Below are 25,249 nucleotides of genomic sequence, written 5' to 3'. Positions count from 1 at the left end.
GTGTCATTATCAGGGAAAAAGTTCAATGACAGCAGAAACAAACGCAGCAGTTGGACCTCATGGAGCAGTGTACCAAAGCAGAACCTAAAGCAACAATCCCACTGTCCATGTCCAAGTGCTGCCTGTTTTTCAATGCTACCTACTATATCCAAATTTTCTACTCAACATCCCCACTTGGGTTTCAAATAGGTATCTTAAACTCAAACTCTGAATCAGAATTTCTTTTTAAGATATTTGAAATACAACTTTATTTTGATTCAAAACAAAAAGGAATGGGAATGACAAAAACAAAATCCCACCTCTCAATATGTCATGTGACTACAGCAGTCTTATATTTGCAACTCAAAGAAGAAACAACTGTGTTCCGAAACACCTAAATATGCAGGTCGAAGCAATGAAGATATTTTTTTAACTGCCATATTTACTCCAAAGCCCATCCATCTCCTTCAGCATCCAAAGATGAAGCACATGTTCTGCTTCCCTATATAATAAAATGGCAAACACACTGTACCACTGATATCACAGGACAGTTGCCTATAATATTAGACTTCAGATGTTGGGCCCCAGCTTCACTTTCTCACAGGAAAGCATCAGTCTGAGCAACCTCTAAATTGTACTTGTACTGCTGCTGCCAAGGCTGGCTCCCTGACCACCTCTGGTGGGATGACAGTAGGCATGGCAACAAATTCCAAGTTAGGGTCTCTGATCAGTTTTCTAGCAAAACAGAGGAAGGGCTTTTCAAAGTTTTAGTTATTTTTGGCAGAAATGTGATAGTACCTAGATTCTTCTTTCTGTGGAAGACAACTTGACTTTGCCTTAATCTTTTGGTCCTTAATATCCACTTTGTTGCCACACAACACAATGGAGATGTTCTCATACACTTCTATCAGATGTCTATGCCAGTTAGGCATATTCTTGTACATAACTCGATGTTACATCAAACATAATAATGACACACTGAGCTTGGATATAAGAGCCAACTCTCAGTTCACCGAATTTCTCCTGACCAGCTGTATCCCATACATTGAACTTAATTGGTCCTCTGTTGGTATGGAGCACAAGGAGATGGACCTCAACAATTTACTTCTCAAATTCACCAGTCAGATGATCTTGCACGAATGTATTCTTTCAGTATCATCAGCACCAACCAATACAAGTTTGAACTGAACTTGGAGTTCTACTTGGGCAGTAATCTCTCGATGTTACACAGGCTGGGTCCCAGTGCCCTAAGGGCCTCTGCAGCTGGGGAGGGGAGGAGGTCTGCCAGAGGACCTGCAAAATCGTCTCAAGACCGCTGCCCACTCAGCCACTGGGAACCCCACCACCACACCCACCCCAATGCCCCTGCCCCAGCCCCTCTCCAAATCAGAATTTTTAATGTCCTCTTCACAAGTATGTCTTTCCTCTATTCTTAAGTGTGTGTATGCATCCTCAGTCACTTCAGTCGTGTCTGACTTTTTGCAACCCTAGCAACTGTAGCCTGCCAGGCTCCTCTGTCTATAGAATTTCCCAGGCAAAAATACTGGAGTAGTTTGCCATTTCCTTCTCCAGGGGATCTTCCAAGTCTCCTGCTTCTCCTGAATCACAGGCAGATTCTCTACCACTGAGCCACCACTGGGGAAACCCCTATTCCTCAATACATCACATCAAATGGCACCATCACTCACGAGTCTGTCAAATGTTTAAGTGTCATCTTTTAATTCTCTATTCTCCTCACTCCCAGAATCCCAATGAATTTGCAAATCTTCTTCTGCCTCTAAAATCCATCCTAAATTTGTTCATTTTTTCAAAATTTCTGCTCTTATGATAACAGACAGGTGCCCATGTTCTCACACAGACGATGCTGTAGTCTCTTTTTTTGATTCTACCAAGCATTCTTACAAACTGCTTCTTACCCAGCTGCCAAAGTATTCTTTTTCCAACTGACATGTCACTACCAAGCTTTACTTTTCATTAACATTGAATTAAATTTTAACTCCTTACTCAGTCTTCAGAAGACCTAGAAATTCTGGTTTTGGTCCACCCTTCTCACTCATCTCATACAAAACAACTTTTCCTTCACCACACTTTAGTCGCACTGACCTTTTTTTTTTTTATCTATTAAGTAGAATTTTTTAATAATTTGATAGAGATTTCTTTTTCCCATGTTTCTTTTTCCTTAAACATGGGAAATTATTTGCCATCACAGGGCCTTTGCAGTTAACATTCGCTGAGCTTGAATGCCATTTCCCCAGGTGGTCCTCTGGTTAGTTAGCCTCATCTTCATTATTCAATCAAGAATTCAGTCCTCAAATATAACTATACTGGGCTTCCCAGGTGGCGCAGGGGTAAAAAATCTGTCTGCCAATGCAGGAAACACAGGAGACTCAGAAGATCCTCTGGAGGAGGAAAAGGCAACCCATTGCAGTATTTTTGCCTGCAGAATGCCATGGACAGAGGAGTCTGGCGGGGTGATGTCCAAAGGGTCACAAAGAGTAGGACATGACTGAGCACACGGGCACGCACATGACTGTAGTTGGTTGACCCGTAACACACCCTCCCCACTCTAGCACATTATGCCACTTTAATATTTACATTTTTTCTGCTTTTGAAGCTGTTTCCTTTATTTACTAATGTAGTGATTTCAGAAGCCCTTCCTTTAGAACATCAAATCCAAGCAAACAGAGAGCTTGTCTATCTTTATCATCGATCTTAGAACTGCATAGTAGTATAGAATACAATTTAAACAATTTTCTTAAAACTGAACTGAATAGAAACTTTAACATCAATTTATACTTTAAAAAGAAAATTTAGGTCTTTTATTTCACTCAAAAAAATGTATATTCCCCAGGCAATCTGTGACAACAAAGTGAGATTGTCTCTAATTTAAAAGTTACTAGATGATGGATTTATAACAACTCATAAATAATATTTAAGAACTTGAATTTGGGTCATATAATCATCATGTATTATTACTCAAATCATAAATTAGAAAAGACACAATCAACTTATCTATGAATAATTTTATTTAAATATCCATAAAAGAATTTTCAGTTATAAGTAATATTAATAAATATGAAAGAAAATATCTACACATGAAGACAATCAAGAATCCAAAGTTCCATAACCAGAATAAAAGTTTTAAAAATTGTATCCTCCTACATACATATATAATAACTACTTCAAAACAACTACTACTTTTAAATGCAAAGGAGTGAATAGAATGAAGTACTTCAAGGCTGAGTATTTAGGATATGAAATTAAAAAAAAAAATAAAACAGTGCTCTTTTTGGTTGATAGCTGAAGTAATAAACTAAATAGTAATATACATTTTGTCAACACTTCGTAAGCAAAAACTTAACAAAATTTCCTCATTTTGTTTTTCCTATTATGGAATCACTAAACAAAACTGAGCTTTTTTTTACCTTTAAGTAGAATATTTTAATAATTTGATAGAGATTTCTTTAAACTGAACCCATTGTCACAAAAATAAACAGTTTTATTGATATGGAAATACTGTGGTTAAAATACTAAAATTCCATTGAAAATTCACATAATTGGGTACACAAGTTTCTCTGAAGTAAATTTCATCATATTTTATCAGGAAAACTTGAAAATAATGATATAATTTCTTTATTTTTATTATTTTTAATCAGTAAACAAATTTCCTCTGAAATATTAGCTAGTTTAGAACACCAGATATTCTGTGTTCCATTAGTATATGGCCTGAACTTTAAATATTTCCAGTACTTTTATACTTTAAATAAAATTCAAGCATAATATTATATGAATAGACTAGACTAGTAACAAATAACTTTACTGTTTCAAGGGCTTTAAATAGCCAAAGTTTATTCTCAGTCACACAAATTCTCTTGCTGGTTCTAGGTGAATCTCTTAGAGGTCTGTCTTTGATTGCTTTTTCTTTCAAACCAACAAGGAAAAAAATTAACCTCTAATCCAGAATAACAGAGAGAAATATTGGAAATAAAGCTGTCTAGTTAAGTTCAGTTTGTCTAATATTGACATATGATCTAGAATATGTAAATTCAGCTGTTTCCATTCAAATATCAATGCTAAAAATATGCATAACTAAAATTATATGCTTAAAGATGCTGAGTTGATTAAAAAATAACATTGACATATTTATATTACAATTTTATGGTCAAATGTTCCCTTAAGAATTATTTCTACTTTAATTAAACTGATTTTATAAATCTAAAGAAGCAGCTTCCCTAGTGATACTAAAATCTAGTGTCTTCTTATGGCTTCACTTATTTGACAATACTAAAGAAGCCAAAAATTATACTTTTTCTCTATGGTTGGTTTTTTATTTAAAAATTTAATGCTATGTACAAAAAATTTCTACACAATGAAATAGTTTTTTTTTTTTAATTAAAGCACACTGGAGATAATATAGACTTCAATAAATGATTTAGAGGCATTCTCAAATAATAATTAACAAATTACATTATAGCTACCATAGCAAAAGGTAAGGAGAGCTGTAATCACCTGGAAATTAGCAAATTTATTCAAGAAATTACATAATGCAACATTAATGCTTTACAATACATAGCAAAGAGTCTACTTATGACTCCCCAGAGACGTTCATAATGGTTAAAAATTTAAATAGTTTAGAAATTAACAGTAAAAGCACAAAGGTTCATCTCTCTAGGTAACTCAAAGCAAACTAGATAATTTTATTTTGTGTCAGATTCTATCTAATTTGTAGTTATAACCCCACATTTTCATTCCCATCACTGCATGAAACAAAATACATCAGAGTTGTGTTTTGAGACATAAATCTAGCACTTGGCAAATGGAAAGATTTGTTTCTGATTTGGCATCATACAGAACTGTCTGATCATCATGCTCTGATAATAGCTATCCTTCAATTATTGCATCCTACATCCATAATCAATCATCAGTCTACCCATTTCTCCTCCTACTTTACAGATACTGCCTTTGTTACAATAAATACATAAATTAGATACAATTTTCCCTGCTGCTATTTTTGCTAACTGCTAATTGACTGAAAGAAAGCTACTACTTAAAATTGTGTTTGAAATCCCTTTGTCTCTTATTAAATTTTAAAAGTGGCTACTGGCTGAAATCTGGAAAAAAAAAAAAAAGAACCTGAGATAGTAGATATATGGAAGATGTGATATTACTTGCTAACTAACTTGAATTTTTGAACCATGAATCACTTTGGAAACATCAGTTATTCTTTAAAAAGTCTGACATACAGAGAACAAAGAGAGAAACGGATTTAGATCCGGGGTATCACCTTTGCTTCCAGGTTTCAATTGGCAACATTTACACTGAAAACAGAAACAGGAATTTTCTATTTGAACTGCAGAGGAAAGCAGAAGACATATCTGGGAAGCAGCGAGGGACTCAGCAGAAGATAGAGTCAAATGTAACACTTTTTTGCTTTTAATAAGATATACAAGTTAATTAAGGGTAATTAACCAAGCAGTAGGTTATAAAGACTACAGGGCCTTGTTTTCTTGCCAAGGTTAATGTGGGACTCAGAGCTGCAGATCATTAACAGAATACCATAAACCTGAGCTTACTTAATTGGTTACAAAATAAAATTAACCACAGGAAAAATTGTGATACTTCTCCTATTTATTTGTGCCTATTAAAATCTTTGCTTTTAAACTACAGTAATCATATACTTCATAAGAAGTAATATATATTATAAAGAAATATCTTATATTTGTTTTTTTTTTTTAATGAACAAGGAAGAAAAAGAGATTCTAACAAATGATAATGCAAAAAATGTGCAGTTGCCCCCCTGGAACTCCAATACCTGCTTCTCTTCTTGTCCATGAGTCCATAACTGTTACTTCTTTTCATCTCTAGGACTGCTTCTCCTCAGTTCTTTTACCGTTTCCTATTTCCCTGCTGTCTAATGTTTGGAATCTTGTGCACACTATTCTTATATTTTGAAACATAATCCCTCCCTTAAACATCTTTATTATTTCAGGGGTTTCTGCATCAGCTTTATGTACAGGATGAACTTTAGTGTCAAATAGACTGTACTAGAGTGTTGGAGGGACCATCATCCACATGGATACTAGTCATCCAACACAACTGTTTGAATCACAGTGCAGAGCAAATTTGTCAGTTTGAGAATTAAGTCCTAGGTGAGGTTCTAGGAATTAGAGCAGAAAAGGAAATATGAGGCAGAGACAGAAAACAAACAAACTGATAGTTTCCTACAGTTTGGAATGGATGGGAAAGAAACAGATGGGATTAACTGTTCATACAGTTCAAATGGACTCTTCTCAAAAAGTTATTTTAATTTTAAGCAATTGGTTTCAGTTCAATTCAGTTCAGTCACTCAGTCGTGTCTGACTCTTTGTGACCCCATGAATCGCAGCATGCCAGGCCTCCCTGTCCATCATCAACTCTTGGAGTTTACCCAAACTCATGTCCATTGAGTCAGTGATGCCATCCAACCATCTCATCCTCTGTTGTCCCCTTCTCCTCCTACCTTCAATCTTTCCCAACATCAGGGTCTTTTTAAATGAGTCAGCTCTTCGGATCAGGTGGCCAAAATACTGGAGTTTCAGCTTTAACATCAGTCCTTCCAATGAACACCCAGGACCGATTTCCCTTAGGACGGACTGGTTGGATCTCCTTGCAGTCCAAGGGACTCTCAAGAGTCTTCTCCAACAACACAGTTCAAAAGCATCAATTCTTTGGTGCTCAGCTTTCTTTATAGTCCAGCTCTCACATCCATACATGACCACTGGAAAAACCATAGCCTTGACTAGATGGAACTTTGTTGGCAAAGTAATGTCTCTGCTTTTTAATATACTATCTAGGTTGCTCATAACTTTCCTTCCAAGGAGTAAGCATCTTTTAATTTCAAAGCTGCAATCACCATCTGCAGTGATTTTGGAGCCAAAAAATAAAAATAAAGTCAGCCACTATCTCCAATGTTTCCCCATCTATTTGCCATGAAGTGATGGGACTGGATGCCATGATCTTAGTTTTCTGAATGTTGAGCTTTAAGCCAACTTTTTCACTCTCCTCTTTCACTTTCATCAAGAGGCTCTTTAGTTTCTCTTCACTTTCTGCCATAAGGGTGGTGTCATCTGCATATCTGAGGTGATTGATATTTCTCCCGGCAATCTTGATTCCAGCTTGTGCTTCTTCCAGCCCAGTGTTTCTCATTACATACTCTGCATATAAGTTAAATAAGCAGGGTGACAATATACAGCCTTGATGTACTCCTTATCCTATTTGGAACCAGTCTGTTGTTCCATGTCCAGTTCTAACTGTTGCTTCCTGACCTTCATACAGGTTTCTCAAGAGGCACGTCAGGGGGTCTGGTATGCCCATCTCTTTCAGAATTTTCCACAGTTTATTGTGATCCACACAGTCAAAGGCTTTGACATAGTCAATAAAGCAAAATAGATGTTTTTCTGGAACTCTTGCTTTTCCGAACAACTGGTTTAGTTTTCATGTATTCTTGATATTTGATAAGCACATTTACTCAGTATAATTGGGACACACAAATAAGTTAATGAAAAGTTAGTGGGGTATCAAACACTCTGTAAAAGGATCAACAAAAATTATAAATACTTTAAGATATGTAGATGTACACTCATCCACAAATCTCCTGATATAAACCCAAGAATTCTCCCTTTAGGCAGATATCTAATAATTGTAATTGTAATTAACTTTTAATATATTCATATATATATATATAGTTAATGAAACTTAGTTCTTTACCATTCCATTTATTTAAAGTTGAAAAGTAATTAAAACTCCTATTAAACAATTTGTTTTTAAATTCTTCTTTTTAATATTATTGTTCTACTATTTTTCTATTACTTTCTATTTTTAACTATTTTCAGTTATTATATGCCTATTTTTAAAGGTATCTGTTCCATACTCAGTTTTTAGATATTTTTAGTGATCACTTATTAAGCTGACCCCAAGCATTCAAATTGTTTTCATACAGATAACATTCACTATGTAGTCATTGACATATCTTCAAGAAATACATATACATATTCATACTTATTCCCAAACCTATGGTCTGGGAATTTGTTTTGCCAAACTGTGTTCACTGAATTCATCTGAAGCTATACAAAAGTATTTTCTACTTTTGGAGGTGGTTTACATACATAAATATGAAAGTAGGTATACTTTATTACATATTTAGTGGATTCTGATTGTCATATTGTTAAAGCCCAACTTATAAATAAGAAATAATTTGAATAAAATTTTGACTGTTTTCATAAATCTGAAAAGAAAGGTAATGACAAAAGAAAACAAAGCCATATACCTTATAATGATTAATTGAGATTAGAATTCAGATTTTCCTAAATCCCTTCAATTTGTACAATAAGGATAGAATATCCTGCCTTCCTTTCCTAAAGGAAATCAACCTTGAATATTCATTGGAAGGACTGATGCTGAAGTTGAAGCTCTAATACTTTGGCCACCTGATGCGAAGAGCCAACTCATTGGAAAAAACACTGATGCTGGGAAAGATTGAAGGCAAAAGGAGAAAAGGTGGCAGACAATGAGATGGTTAGATGGCATAGCAACTCGAACATGAACTTGAACAAACATTGGGAGGCAGTGAAGGACAGGTAAGTCTGGCATGCTGCAGTCCATGGTGTCGCCAAGAGTTGGACATGACTTAGTGATGGAACAACAAATTCTGCCTTCCATCCTACTTTTTATCCAACTGATAATGTTAATTCTGTGGGGCTAAAGTTATTTAGTCAAAGAATATCTTCACTGCATGGATATTCATTTGAAAACTCTACTGATTTAAAATATATGTTATATTTTATGCTGAAAATAGCAGGTTTGATATTTAGCATATATATTTTTTTGCATTATCAGATTTATATTTAATTTGGTGATGAAAATGCAACTCAATCTATGTCAGACTCACTACTTATGTATACACTTGATTTCCTTTGAAAATTAAAACCCTGACCTAGAAAACAAGCACACTGCTCAGGGACACCATCTTGTAAGGCTGATCATTAGCCACCTGCTGTGCTCAATAAATCAGTCTGGAAACTACTGACCCATGTCACAGCATTTTCACCTCTTTATTTACTGGAAAGATGTGTTTACAAACCCAACATCCTTCCACTGCATTTGTTTAGGTGAAGATATCCTACTTTCTTTAGATGTAATTTATGTTTATAGATTTTTTTTAAATCAATAAATGTAATATTGTAGAAGTATTTATTTTAACTGTATATTAATAGACTCAAATACTCTTATATTTTGTAATATTTAAAGGAGTTATCTAAAATTCACTGCTTAAATGACAATTATAATGGTAGAGGCTTATTATAATCAGTATTTTTAAATCATTTCAATAGCTTTACATGACAACATTTTTTTTTCTTCATCCTCAAACACTGTTAAGTAGCTTAGGTAATTACTGAAAGTAGCCCTTGATAAGGTGGATTGAATTAAAAATAAATTTATGACTACAACTAGTATGTATCAACAAGTTCCTACTTTTTCCATTTTGCTAAAAAGTATGTATAAATTGTTCTGATTTTGCTGTTTCACTTTGTTTAATGTATGATCTACTTAACATGTTTTACAGAGCAAGAAACCCATAAGGTAATAATAAACAAGTTCCACAAAACTTGAGATTCTTTAAAAAGACACATTTCTTCTTAATTTATTTAAGCTCTACCTTACTCTTCAAAAGTATATGATATTTTTATTAATAATACTACAGGATAAAACTAAGTTATTAATGAAACTAGTAAATGGTATTTAATAAAAGAAGAAAATACAGCTATCCAATGGTGAGCTTGACCCTCCCAGTCCAGCTTGTGAGAACTTGCATATCTCTTCATATTCAGTGACAGGTTACTAGTTTGGTTGACTATGGAATTGGAACACTCCACAGATTAGGACTTTATTCTCCTCTGTTTTGAAAGAGGAATTATAGCACTGTCACTGAAACCATCCCATCTCTGCATGTCTAGGAAATACCCTGGATCTATTCTATCATACTGACAAAATGTTGCTTGACAAGACAAAATTACGTACCATAGAGAAGACCAACTGTAAGTTTCGCTTGAATGCTTTTCAACATAGTACAACTTAGTAAGTGTAATAAAGTATTCATACAACAATTATTTGTAAACTGTCTGTTTTCCTGGTGTATCTTCCACAATGAGTAAAAAACATACAATCATATAATTGATAATCTAAAGTCTTTAGATATAAACTAATTAGGTATCAGTAAATAAATACCAAACACAGTGCTTTGGCTTGGTTAGATTTTAACAAGCCACATTTTTTTGGCAATAAATAAATAGGTGGATGTGCTGTTTCTTCAGTTCAGTTGCTCAGTCGTGTCTGACTCTTTGCAACCCCATGGACTGCAGTATGCCAGGATTCCCTGTCCATCACCAACTCCCGGAGCTTACTCAAACTCATGTTCATCGAGTTAGTGATGCCATCCAACCATCTCATCCTCTGTCATCCCCTTCTCCTCCTGCCTTCAATCTTTCCCAACATCAGGGTCTTTTCAAATAAGTCAGTTCTTCACATCAAGTGACCAAAGTATTGAGATTTGAGCTTCAGCATCAGTCTTTCCAATGAATATTCAGGACTGATTTCCTTTAGGATGGACTGGTTGGATCTCCTTGCAGTCCAAGGGACTTTCAAGAGTTTTCTCCCACACCACAGATCAAAAGCATCAATTCTTCAGCACTCAGCTTTCTTTATAGTCCAACTCTCACATCTACTGGAAAAACCATAGCGTTGACTAGATGGACCTTTGATGGCAAAGTAATGTCTCTGCTTTTTAATATGCTGTCTAGATTGGTTATAACTTTTCTACCAAGGAGCAAGTGTCTTTTAATTTCATGGCTGCAGTTACCATCTGCAGTGATTTTGGAGCCCAGAAAAATAAAGTCTGTCACTATTTCCATTGTTTCCCCATCTATTTGCCATGAAGTGATGAGACCAGATGCCATGATTTTAGATTTATGAATGTTGAGCTTTAAGCCAACTTTTTCAGTCTCCTCTTTCACTTTCATCAAGATGCTCTGCCGGGAGCCAGCACGAGGAGTCTCACCCGTTGCAAAGGTCATGAGGTTAAGGTGTCTGACAGGCAAAGGCGTGTCCAGCCTTAAGGGAACCTCGCTGGATTTTCTCGAGCATCTAACCCCAAAACCAGAGTCTGCCTGCCGTACTGCATTATGCTTTCCACTTACGCTTCTGACATTAACAGGGGCTGTCCCCCCACCAACTTTTTCTGGAAAAGTTAATTTAGAGCTTTTAGATAATAAGTCTTCTGGGCATAATAAGAGTGTTTCAATCCAAAATCCCCTCTGATGGCTTTCTAGCCTGCCTACAGGACTCTTAGAGCTGTGCATGTGATTGTTTGCGGCCTCGAAGCTCAAAACATCCTAGGAATGTAGGGGCTTCTGAGGAGTCAAAATCATTAGAATAGGACTGATTAAGGGTTTCACTTGTTGAGCCAATACTTGCTGCCAAATTTCCATATCTTTTATTTGTTGATATAGTTGGTATATAGGGAAAAAAAAAAAGTAGCAACATAGATCTTTGAGTTAAGTACCTTCTTTGTTATAACCCACTGCACCATTGTTCTATAGGGATGTAACTTTAGTGCTTTGAGGGTGATGCAGATTAAAGAAAAACACTTCAGGGGAAATGAGATTAACATTCATTACAGAAGAGAGCCATAAAGTGTTAACAGGCCTCTTGGCCAGAAGATAATGTAAATCACCTGAGACCTTTTGTATACAAAAAGATATACAGAAAGGGTCAGGACTGCTGCCCCTGCATGACTCTGTATCTTCCATTACGTAAAACTTAGGATATATAAATACCTTTTAAAAATAAAGTTATGGGGTTTTTGCACAAGCTTGGCCTCCCCCGTGTCAACTCTCTCCCTCTCCCTCCCTCTCTTTTTCAGGCTGATCCCTTGGAATGCGGAGGCTCTCCGTGTCTATTTATTTGCCTGGGCTTCTAAGACCCATCGAGAGGGAGCCCAAGGCGGGGCACCCTCTGCTATTCAAGCAGGCACCTGTGGCCTAACGTAGATGGTGCAAGTTTTCTTGTCTTGAGACTTTATTAGCTTTCTGTGTAAACCAAGGAATATCAGCCTCTTTTCTCCACTAATTTTCCTACTACACTATTCTTTCCTAATCTCTCTTTTCTAATTAAATAGTCCTTCCCTAGATGCCGACTCTGTCCCTGCTTCAAATTACCCTGGATCCACCGGGGCTGGACCCTGGCAATGCTCTTTAGTTCCTCTTAACTTTCTGCCATAAGGGTGGTGTCACCTGCATATCTGATGTTATTGATATTTCTCCCTGCAATCTTGATTCCAGCTTGTGCTTCATCCAGCCCCTCATTTCTTATGATGTACTCTGCATAGAAGTTAAATGAGCAGGGTGAAAATATACAGCTTTGATGTACTCCTTTCCAGATTTGAAACCAGTCTGTTGTTCTATGTCCAGTTCTATGGTTCTTGTCCTGCATACAGATTTCTCAGGAAGCAGGTCAAGTCGTCTGGTATTCTCATCTCTTAAGAATTTTCCACAGTTTTTTGTGATACACACAGTCAAAAAAAAAAAGCTTTGGCCTAGTCAATAAACAGAAGTAGATGTTTTTCTGTAACTCTCTTGCTTTTTCGATGATTCAATGGATGTTGGCAATTTCTTAGGTCACCTCTAGTTTGTAACAATAAAACCATAAAATTATTCTACCAAAGAGTTATCTTGTTATTTTAAGTTTCAAGTACATCAAAATGTTGTTCAATGTCATTAAAATCCAAATAAGATACAAGGGATGAGGGACAAAAATAGCCTGCTGTTCCTTCAAACCCTTCATTAAGACAGCAGTAAGGTTTAAGAGATATTATATAGCTGAAATTATGAATCAAATTCACATAATTTAGAATCAGTAGTCTCTATATCACTTGTGAAATGCATATGATTTATTAGTATTGCTATATATTATATAGTTAAATATTCCTTGATATATTATTGTAATATTTTATAATATATATTATGTTGTCACATATTTTATATAATATTAAATATCTGTATAATATTAAATACAGATACTTTATAAATGAATAAACAATTAAGCAAACATATACTGACCATGCATACTCAATTTTTTCCTGATAGGCTGCAAATTTGAAAAGCATGGAGACTTTTGCTCTGTTCTTTCTTGTCTATAAACCAAAATCCCAGACAAAAGCAAATCATTTTGCTCTGTCTTTTGTGTTACAGCATAATGATAAGCAGTAAAATAGTCAAGTCTATGTTTTACTTGTTTATTTTACAGTATATTGGGATCAAAGTCCAAGACTTGCAATGCATTAGGAAAGAAATTACACTCATTTTGAGTAATGTGATATCAGGGTGAAGACTAGGTTTCATATTTCAGTTCTGGCATATACTAGCTCAGGGACAGAGAGGATGATTCATATTTTAAGTTTCAGGTTCTTCATCCATAAGTTTTACAAGAATTTCAAGAATTTTGTGAGGATTTTAAAGGTTTTAGCATATGTCTTAGAGGGAAAAAGTACTCTTCAGTATTAGATGTAAACCCTACCTATAGTTTATTATGGAAAGATGAAGTAAAAAGTGAGGAAAGGGCTGTGGTAGAGAATTTCACTTTAATAAAAAAGGAAAGAAACAGATGATACATATTATTTAAAATATGAATAAGATTAAATATGTTTTTGACCAATCAGAAAGGGAGATTTTACTTAACAGAATTCTTTCCAATGCATTTAATTTCAGTCTTTAAAAAAAAATTAATTGAAGTATAGTTGATTTACAATGTTGTGTTAGTTTCAGGTACAGAACAAAGTGATTCTGTTACACACACACACACACACACACATTTTCATTTTAACATTCTTCCCATTACAGCTTATTACACAATATTGAATATAGTTCCATGTGCTATACAATAGATCCTTGTTATCTATCAATAACATATATACACATATATATGTCTATACATACATACATACATACACACACACACACACACATATGTTCCTGTCTTTAGTTGCTCAATCATGTCTGACTCTTTGAGACCCTATGGACTATAGTCTGCCAGGCTCCTCTGTCCATGGGATTTTCCGAGCAAGAAAATTGGCATGGGTTGCCATTTCCTTCTCCAGAGGGTCTTCCAGATCCAGGGATCAAACCGGCATCTCCTGTGCCTCCTGCACCACAGGTGGATTCTTAGAGCCACTGGTTCCCCTTAGACATATATATATAGTAGCGTGTATCTGTTGATCCCAAACTTCTAATTCATCCTTCCCTCTCTTCCAGCCTTTTCAAACTGGTCATGCTTTGGATTCTAGCTTTGTTTGAACTTTTATTAATTCCTGTTACAAATCAGAGAAAAAACAAGCCTCACAAACATTATTTACATATGCCACATGGGAGGATAAATCAAAATCTACCTTCATCCCTGATTTTAATGTACATGACTAAATCGTAGTATAAAAAAAAGAATCTGCCATCAAAGTTCATTTAAAATCATGGACTATCTCTGAAGAAATTAGAGCTGGTGGTTCAAATTCTCAAACAGGTCAGGACAAAGGAAAATGTTGCTTTGTAATGCTGATATACTATACCATAATAAGTTGGATATGGGTGGAGTAGGAATTAATGGCATTTTGTGTATTTCTACTGGAAGAGAACAGCCTGAAATTGGGCTAGTCAATGTTAAGGACTGATTCCTAAAGGAACTTTTTCCCTAATAATTTGAGATTAATATTTACTTCTTCTTGAAATGGTAAGTAAAGGAAAAGAGAATTCTGACTTTGGTTATATGCTTTTGCTCCAAGAGTTTACCTGGGAAACAAAGGGTGTAGAAAAATAATTAAGTGAAAATTTTCTAGATTCCTTTAGTCCTTGTATTCTCCTAATATCCAGATGTTTCAGTAATGATCCAGTCTAAATGGAAGTCACTGTCCCTGCTCTAAAATGGAATTCTAAAATTCTAGTCTGTTACTACCTCTGGTTACTTTATTCTATCAATAATGGCCAAAAGAGCAGGAGGATATTCTCTTACTATCATGAAGACAAGGAATATGTCCCATAGTATATTTAGAGACACAAGTCCTAGTTTAGACAATCAGTAAATATTTTTCATTTAAATCAAACAGAAAAAAATCCTATGACTATTCAATTTTTAAATGAGGAAAAACTTAAATAGTTTAACTAGCTATTCATAGACACATGACTAAGAGTAAAATAGGGCTTGAATTTAGGTTTGTCAGTTTCCAAAACATCAGCACTTTATACTATCCCATGCCTCTCTCAGGAATATTGACCAGAAGGTTCAACACAGCCTTAGCCCTCCTTCAAAGTCTACTAGGATTTTTCTCCTATAATATGACATATTTGCAAAGATAGTCCTCAAACCAGTAGCTATTTACATCTGAGTCTAAGGATTTTATTTAAATCTTTTGCTGCTGAAAATACATTTATTTAAATATTAAACTCTTTAGTATGCAAAAATAATTCATATAAACCACTCCCCATTTAGTCATAAATTCTGTCCTCTTTTACTGAACACTGAGTTTCCCTTGTGGCTCAGCTGGTAAAGAATCCACTTGCAACATGGGAGACTTGGGTTCAATTCCTGGGTTTGGAATGAACTATACAGTCCTTGGAGTCACAAAGAGTCAGACATGACTGAGCAACTTTCATTTACTAAACACTACTAGTGTGTTTGACAAAACACTACTGTGTTTGACAAAAGGTGGGTAATCAATAAATGAATATATACATATTATTTTCCCTGACTATATGCATAAACAAGTGATCATTCGAGAGAAAAAGAGTGTGTGTGTGTGTGAAGGTAGTACTTAAAGTATAAATATATTGTCAGAATAGGCAATTTTAAGGCATTCTATTTGAGCAGACTCTTATTCAGAGTTGAATCATGAATTTTGTGGCAACCGCTTCTTATAAGTTAACATGTTGCAAGTGAAATAAGCCAACAAATTCTTTGAATTTATCTAAAATTCTAGCAATTTTAAATATAAAACTTTAGAATTGTTGGAAAATCTTAAAGAAGCTTAAGAAATTACTACGAAAACCCCTGGGGCAAGGGGGCTGCCCATATATTGCCACCATTATAAAAAGGAAAATTTTAAAAGAAAGAAGAAATAGGATGACTATAGCACAATTGTATGAATAATAATAAGCAGATTAAACCAATGTCAAATATTAATAGCAAGAAAGTAATAAAGTCAAGATTAATGAAGAATAACTTTGAAATTTAGATTTAAGATAAAAATCTAAATCAGTAAAATGAGATATTAAGTATGTAAGAAAATTAAGTTTTATCTTAGTGTGTTTACATATGTAAGCTGAAACTCCAGTACTTTGGCCACCTCATGAGAAGAGTTGACTCATTAGAAAAGACTGATGCTGGGAGGGATTGGGGGCAGGAGGAAAAGGGGACGACAGAGGATGAGATGGCTGGATGGCATCACCGACTCGATGGACGTGAGTTTGAGTGAACTCCGGGAGATGATGACAGACAGGGAGGCCCAGTGTGCTGCGATTCATGGGGTCGCAAAGAATTGGACACAACTGAACAGGACTGAACCTATTTTATAATAATAATATCTAGAAATAAATACTTTTGCTTAATGATTCTTTTTTCTCTTTTTTACTATTTAACCACTTACAATGCATGGAATATTTTCTTATTTTAATCAAATTATTTTCTCTGTCTTAGCGCTTAGGTTTTTTGAGATAATGTTTATTCTTAGTGTTTATTCTAAGTGTAACTGACTTAAATATATTTTTACCAAATGGTCACTGTCAATATTTATTTCATATTTTTCTAAATCAGTATATTTAACCACTTTCAGATTCATTCATTTGGTCTTTTCTCACCATTTTTTCTTAATCTACTTCATTCTCCATGTCTCCAGAATTGTAGAAAACAAAACTAAAGATATCATATCTTCTTTATACATTCATATGTCAATGGATATTCAGGTTTCTTCCATACCTTGGCCATTGTTAATAGTATCTCTAAGAACATTGGGGTGCAAATATCTTTTTTAATTAAAGCTTTGCCTTTTACAGATTTATGACCCAGACTGGGATTCCTGGATCAAATGGTAGAGACTCTGTTTTTAATTTTTTTTTAGCAAACTCCCACTGTTTTCTGTGGTAGTTGTACCAATATATGTTCCTACAAACAGTGTAGGAGGTTTCCTTTTCTCCACACATTCTTCAGCATTTATCATCTAGACTTTTTTCACAGTGTCTATTCTGACTAGTATCAGGTGATATGTCATCATATTATAGTTTTCATCAGCATTATTTTAATAATTAGTGATGTTGAGCATCTTTTCATGTACTTATTGGCCATCTGTGTTTTTTGTTTTTGTTTTTGTTTTGAGAAATGTCTATTTAGGTCTACTGTTCATTTTTTATTTTTTTATTAAATATTGAGCTGTATGAGCCATTTGTATATTTTGGAATTTAATCTTTTTTTCAGTCACATCACTTGCAAATATTTCTCACATTCTGTAGGTTGTCTTTCATGTGTTTATGCTTTCCTTTGCTGTGCAAAAGTGTTTATTTTTGCTTTTATTTCCATTACCCTAGATGGCAGATCGAAATACATATGGGTGCTATTTATGTCAACATCTAGAAGTGTTATAGAATCCAGGCTTACATTTTTGTTTTTAATCAATTTTAAATTTATTTTTGTATATACTGTTAGAAAATATTTTACTTTCATTCCTTTTTTTTCTTTTCTTTTTTCAAATATATCTATTTTACAATCTTCTGGGTATACTGCAAAGTGATTCAGTTAATTCAGTTTTCCAGATTCTTTTCCATTGTAGGTAATTACAAGATAGTGCATATAGTTCCCTGTGCTATTCAGTAACTACTTGTTGTTTACTTAATAATATATTAGCATGCATCTGTTAATTCCAAACTCCTAATTTATTCTTGCCCCTCTTAAGTTTCATTCTTTTACATGCAGTAATCAAGCTTTCCAAGTACTACTTATTGAAATGGCTGTCTTTTTTTCCATTGTATATTCTTGCCTTCTTGGTCATAGATTAATTAAACTTAAGGGAGTCAGTTTATTTATGGATTTTCTATTCTGTTCCATTAATTTTTGTGTCTATTTTTCTGCCAATAACATTCTGTTTTGATAATTATAGTTCTATAGTATAGTATGACGTTCTCCAGCTTCATTCTTCTTTCTCATGATCATTTTGGCTATTTAGGTTGTATTATGGTTCCATACAAATTTTAAATTATTTGTTCTAGTTCTGTGAAAATTTCATGATAACTTAATAGAGATTGCATTGAATCTGCAGATTGCCTTGAGTAGTATGGTCATTTTAACAAAACTGATTTTTCCAATACTAGAATATGGTATATCTTTCCATTTGTGTGGTCTTTAATTTCTTTCATTAATATCTTATAATTTGGGAGGACAGGTCTTTTGTGTCCTTAGGTAGGTTTGTACCTAGGTATTCTACTAATTTTGGCATGTAAATAGGATTCTTTCCTTAATTTCTCTGTTTGATATCATGTTGTTAGTGTATATAAATACAGTAAATTGTATCCTGCAACTTTACCAAGTCCACTGATGAAATCTAGTTGTTTTCTGGTGACACCTTTAGGATCTTCTATGTACAGTATCACATCATCTGTAAAGAGTGAGTTTCACTTCTTTTCCAATTTGGATCCTTTACTTTTCTTCTCGGATTGCTGCGTCTAAGACTTCCAAAACTTTGTTGAGTAAAACTGGGAAGAGTGGGCATCTTTGTCTTCTGTCTGATTGTAGAGGAAAGCTTTCAGCTTTTCATCATTGTGGATATTAGCTGTGGGTTTGTCATATATGGTCTTTATTATATTTAGGTATGTTCGTTCTCTCTATGCCCAACTTCTGGAGAGTTTTTATCATAAATGATCTTTTATTTGATCAAAAGTTTTCCTGAATCTATTGAGATAATCATATGACTTTTATTTTTCAACTTGTTAATATGGTATATCACAATGACTGATTTGCAGATATTAAAAATTCTTTATATCCTGAGATAAATTTCATTTGATCATGATGTATGACCTTTTTAATGCATCGCTGAAGTTGTCTGGCTGGTATTTTGTTGAGGATTTTTGCATCTATGATCACCACTGATGCTGGGCTGTAATTTTCTTTTCTTCTGATATCTTCTGATGCTGGGCTGTAATTTTCTTTTCTCGTGATCTTTGTTTGATTTTTGGTATCAGGGTGATGGGGGCCTCATAGGATGAATTCAGAAGTATTCTTTCCTTTTTTTGGAATAGTTATGAAAACTATTTTTGGAATAGTTTCCAGTAAGTGCCAACTCTTCTTTAAATGTTTAGTAGAATTTTAGTGGGGCCTAGTCATGTGTGTCAGGCAGAACCCAAGAGGGGGCCTGGATCTAATTTTGGCTTGCTGGTAGGCAGTCAGTCCTGATTCTGGGACTGTTGCCCACCCACTTACAGGTGAAGCTATGTCCTGGAGTTAGTGCTGGAGTACTAGCAGGCAAAGCTGGTTCCTGGAGTCTGGCTGCAGGGCTCATGTATCCAGAGAGATTTTGAGATAATTGAGAGTGGGGAGGGTTATCCTGGTTCCTGACACAGTTGTGTATGGCCTGGGGTTTCCTAAGGTTGTATTGGTTTGCTAATGGGCAGAGTGACCAGGACTCACTTGGTCCCAGAGCAGGGCCTAGCCTGCATTGGTGGACTTGGTTCCATCAGCTGTGGGATCATAGCTTTCTTGCTTCTAATGTCTCCTCCATGGTGGGTGAGACTGATCTAGAGTTTTGTGCAGGCTTCCTTGTGGTAGGGGAGCTGGATCTTGGCCCTCTAGTGCGCAGGATTGTATCTAAGGGCATGGAAGTATTTAGGCAGACTGTCTGCTAACCAGTAGGGCTGTGTCCCTGCCCACTTAATTTAGGTGCCAGTGTTTACAGGCAATTGGGTGGGGCCAGTTCTCAGCATTAATGATCCAAGATGACAGTCATCAGCAGTGTTCACAGAGTTGAATGTTCCTAGATATGTCTGCCACCACTGTCTACATCCCCAGGTTGAGCCACAGCCACCTTCTCCTCCCCAGGAAACTCTCCAAGACCAGCAAGTAAGTCTGGCTCAGGCTCCTATTAAATTACTGCTTTTGCTTGAGTCCTGGTGCATGTGAGATTTTGTGTGCACCCTTTAAAAGTGAAGACTCTATTTCCCCTAGTCCTGTGTGGCTCCTACAATTAAGCTCTGCTGCTCTTTAAAGACAAATGTTCTGGGGACTCATCTTCCAAGTGCCGGACATCCAGGTGGGAAACCTGACATGGAATTCAAAACTCTAAGTCCTAAGGAAGAACCTCCTCAATATAATTATTCTCCAGTTTGTGAGTTACCTACTAAGGGGATACGAAATCTGATTATATCACAAGTCTGCCACTCCTGCTTATTTCATGGTTTCTTCTATATATCTAATTATAGAAGATCTTTTCTGGTAGATTCCAATCTTTTTCCATCAATAGTTGTTCTGCAGATTGTTGTGATTTTGGTCTACTTGTGAGAGGAGACAAGCTCAGGGTCTTTCCATTCTGTCATTTTGGCCATTCTGCCTCAGATTTTTTGAGGTTAACTAACAGAAGTGGCTCAGAGAAGGCAATGGCACCCCATTCCAGTACTCTTGCCTGGAAAATCCCATGGATGGAGGAGCCTGGTAGGCTGCAGTCCATGGGGTCGCTAAGAGTCAGACACGACTGAGCGACTTCACTTTCACTTTTCACTTTCATGCATTGGAGAAGGAAATGGCAACCCACTCCAGTGTTCTTGCCTGGAGAATCCCAGGGATGGGGGAGCCTGGTGGGCTGCCGTCTATGGGGTCGCACAGAGTTGGACATGACTGAAGCAACTTAGCAGCAGCAGCAGCAACAGAAGTGGCTTCATAATTTCCCCTGCATCTCCAGGCTCTCTCTCAACCTGCAGTGCCAGGCCACTCATTCACTGCATCCAGTACCTTGCTGTTTGGATTACTATGGTTTTGTAATATAATTTGAAGGCAAGGAGTGCAATATTTCCAGCTTTGTTCATTTTTCTTAGGATTGCTTTAACTATTTGGGATCTTTTATGGTTCCATAAGATTTTAGCATGTTTTGTTCTGTTTCTGTGAAAAATGTCTTTGTAGTTTTGAAAGAGATGGCCCCAAATTTGTACACTGATTTGGGTAATACAGATATTTTAAACATTAATTATTTTAATCCATGAACACAGATTATTTTTCAATTTCTTTGTGTCTTCTTCATTTTCATTCAACAATATCTTCTTTGATTTCTTTCAACAATGTCAAAACCTGTACAGTTTTTAGCATCCAGGTCTTTCACCACCTGGGATAAACTTAGTCTTAGGTATTTTTTGTTGCTGTTGAAAATGAAAATGGGATTGTTTTCTTAACTTCTCTATTAGCATATAGAAATACAACAGATTTTGTATGTTGATTTTGCACCCTGAATCTTGATCCTTTTATTATTTCTAATAGTTTTTTGGTGGTGTTTTTAGGGGTTTATATATACACACATATATAAATAATCATGACATCCACAAATAGTGACAGTGTCTAATGCTGTAAGTTTCAGTTGGAGGGCTGGGAATATAGCCACTGTCTCTGCTGTTCTCTTGCTTTCATCTCTATGTGTTTAAGACCACCTACTTTTAGATATAGAGATGTATGAAATTCTTTAATGTACTAGTGTGTGTTGGGCACAGGCACCTTTTTTGCCTTGTAGATACTTTTTATCGGTTATAGCTTAAAGAAAAAGACAAAGTTAGTTTTTCACTCCATCATGTTGCTGACATCAGTCTGAAATAATTTTTCTATTTATCATCTTACAATTTATCTTTTGCTAGCATGGTTTCCTACTGTATTGTTCCAACTTCATTTATAAGTCATCACTCAACCAGTCTCATTTCTGTGAAGTTCTTCCTATAAAATGTCTTTTAATTTTCTGAGAGATTATCAGAATTTTCAAGTGATAACTTCTATTTTCTCTATTCAAAGATATTAGTCATTAATACCATTCATCTGTATTTATTTGCTGTAAACTAATTTATTTTCCCTTAATTGGAAAAATTATATATATATCTATATATATATATAGATATATATATAATCTCTGGTTCCTGAGCCTTTTCTAAACCCAGCTTGAACATCTAGAAGTTCTCAATTCAAGTAATGCTGAAGCCTAGCTTGTAGGATTTTGAGCACAACTTTAATGGCATGGGAAACAAATGCAATTGTCTTTAATGTTCTTTAGCACTGCTCACAGGTCAAACTGATAAAACTCACTGGACCATAGAGAAAGCAAGGGAATTCCAGAGAAACATCTACTTCAGCTTCACTGACTACAGGAAATCCTTTGTCTATGTGGATCTGTGACAATAAGCTGTGGAAAATTCTTAAAGAGACAGGAATACCGGACCATCTTACCTGTCACCTAAGAAACCTGTATGCAGGTCAAGAAGCAACAGTTGTAAGTTTACATGGAACAACAGACTGGCTCAAAATTGGGAATGGAGTACAGCAAGAATCTATACTATCACCCTGTTATTTAACTTATTGAGTTCAGTTCAATCACTCAGTCGTGTCTGACTCTTTGCAACCCCATGAACCACAGCACGCCAGGGTGCCCTGTCTATCATCAAGTCCTGGAGTTCACCCAAACTCATGTCCATTAAGTCGAAGATATCATCCAACCATCTCATCCTCTGTCATCCCCTTCTCCTCCTGCCCTCAATCTTTCCCAGCATCAGGGTCTTTTCAAATGAGTCAGCTCTTCGCATCAGGTGGCCAAAGTAGTGGAGTTTCAGCTTCAGCATCAGTCCTTCAAATGAACACCCGGGACTGATCTCCTTTAAGATGGACTGGTTGGATCTCCTTGCAGTCCAAGGGACTCTCAAGAGTTTTCTCCAATACCACAGTTCAAAAGCATCAACATGTGAAATGCCAGGCTGGGTGAATTACAAGATAGAATCAAGATTACTGGGAAAAATATCAGATATGCAGATGATACCACCATAATGGTATAAATCAAAGAGGAACTAAGGAGCTTCTTGATGAGAGTGAAAGAGGAGAGTAAAAAAGCTGGCTTAAAACTCAACATCCAAAAAACTATCATGGCATACAGTCCCATCACCTCATGGCAAATAGAAGGGGAGAAAAAGTATAAGCAATGACAGAGTTTCTTTTCTTAGGCTCCAAAATCACTGCGGATGGTGACTGCAGCCTTGAAATTAGAAGATGCTTGGTTTTTGGAAGGAAACCTATGACAAACCCATTTTGACGGCAATGTTCCTTGGTCAGAGCTACGGCTTTCCAGTAGTTATGTATGGATGTGAGAGTTGGACCATAAAGAAGTCTGAGTCCTAAAGAATTGATGCTTTTGAACTGTTGTGCTGGAGAGGAGTCTTCAGAGTCCCTTGGACAGTGAAGAGATCAAACTAGTCAATCCTAAAGGAAATCATTCTGAATATTCACTGGAAGGACTAATCTTGAAGCTGAAGTTCGAATACTTTGGCCAATATACTGATGTGAAGCGCTGACTCATTGGAAAAGACCTTGATGTTTGGAAAGATTGAAGGCAAAAGGAGAAATGGTTGGAGAGCATCACCAATTCAATGGAAATGAACTTGGGCAAAATCCAGGAGATAGTGAGAGACAGGGACACCTGGCGTGCTGCAGTCCATGGGGTTGCAAAGAGTCAGACACAACTTATCAACATACTTAAAACCAGACAGTATAAACTGTTTACAAATACAAGGCACATTTATTAAACTCATAGCATGCAAAAACATTACTAAGAAATGATCTACAAACAAATATACACATTATTCTTAAGTAAACAGGGAGACCACTATTATTAACAATATCTATTCCCTCACGTAGGTGTCTATCTCCATTAGCCTAAGGCTGTATATTGTCGCCCTGCTTATTTAACTTATATGCAGAGTACATCATGAGAAAGGCTGGGCTGGAAAAAGCACAAGCCGGAATCAAGATTGCTGGGAGAAATATCAATAACCTCAGATATGCAGATGACACCACCCTTATGGCAAAAAGTGAAGAGGAACTAAACAGCTTCTGGATGAAAGTAAAAGAGGAGAGTGAAAAAGTTGGCTTAAAGCTCAACAGTCAGAAAACGAAGATCATGGCATCTGGTCCCATCACTTCATGGCAAATAGATGGGGAAACAGTGTCAGACTTTATCTTATGGGGCTTCAAAATCACTGTAGATGGTGACTTCAGCCATGAAATTAAAAGATGCTTACTCCTTGGAAGAAGTGATGACCAAGCTAGATAGCATATTCAAAAGCAGAGACATATTTTGCCAAGAAAGGTTCATTTATTCAAGGCTATGGTTTTTACAGTAGTCATGTATGGATGTGAGAGTTGGACTGTGAAGAAAGCTGAGCACTGAAGAATTGATGCTTTTGAACTGTGGTGTTGGAGAAGACTCTTGAGCGTCCCTTGGACTGCAAAGAGATCCAACCAGTCCATCCTAAAGGAGATCAGTCCTGGGTGTTCCTTGGAAGGACTGATGCTGAGGCTGAAACTCCAATACTTTGGCCACCTCATGTGAAGAGCTGATGCATTGGAAAAGACTCTGATGCTGGGAGGGATTGGGGGCAGAAGGAAAAGGGGACAAAAGAGGATGAGATGGTTGGATGGCATCACTGACTCGATGGATATGGGTTTAGGTGAACTCCAGGAGTTTGTGATGGATAGGGAGGGCTGGCCTGCAGCAATTCATGGGGTCGCAAAGAGTCGGATATGACTGAGCTACTGTACTGAACGGAACTGAAACAGTACCAAGGTCTCAATCAAACAAAAGAACCAAATAAACAGATAAAAGGAAGAGTATAAAACACAAAAATTTTTCCGATGTTGTATTTATACCCTTCTTCCCTGACAAAAACACCAAATAATATAAATTTATTTAAGTTCCTTAGCATATTTCACAATGAGCTTTAATTCTGTACATTCAGTTCAGTTCAGTTCAGTCACTCAGTCATGTCCGACTCTTTGCTACCCCATGAATTGCAGCACGCCAGGCCTCCCTGTCCATCACCATCTCCCGGAGTTCACTCAGACTCCCGTTCATCGAGTCAGTGATGCCATCCAGCCATCTCATCCTGGGTCGTCCCCTTCTCCTCCTGCCCCCAATCCTTCTCAG

At 36.1% G+C, this 25,249-nt stretch overlaps 1 protein-coding gene and 1 pseudogene across 3 annotated transcripts in view; both read right to left on the bottom strand.

Annotated features, from left to right (window-relative positions):
• The window catches only part of LOC120878903 (CUB and sushi domain-containing protein 3-like), a 1,427,768-nt gene that overhangs the window by 941,456 nt on the left and 461,063 nt on the right, over positions 1-25,249 (bottom strand). The gene's annotated exons all lie outside the window — the stretch shown is intronic.
• Positions 578-17,037, bottom strand: LOC120879105 (annotated as a pseudogene).

Source organism: Oryx dammah, unplaced genomic scaffold (genome assembly GCF_014754425.2).
Source record: "Oryx dammah isolate SB20612 unplaced genomic scaffold, SCBI_Odam_1.1 HiC_scaffold_19, whole genome shotgun sequence".
Classification (NCBI taxonomy): Eukaryota; Metazoa; Chordata; class Mammalia; order Artiodactyla; family Bovidae; genus Oryx; species Oryx dammah.
This window is presented reverse-complemented; position numbering and strand designations above follow the sequence as displayed.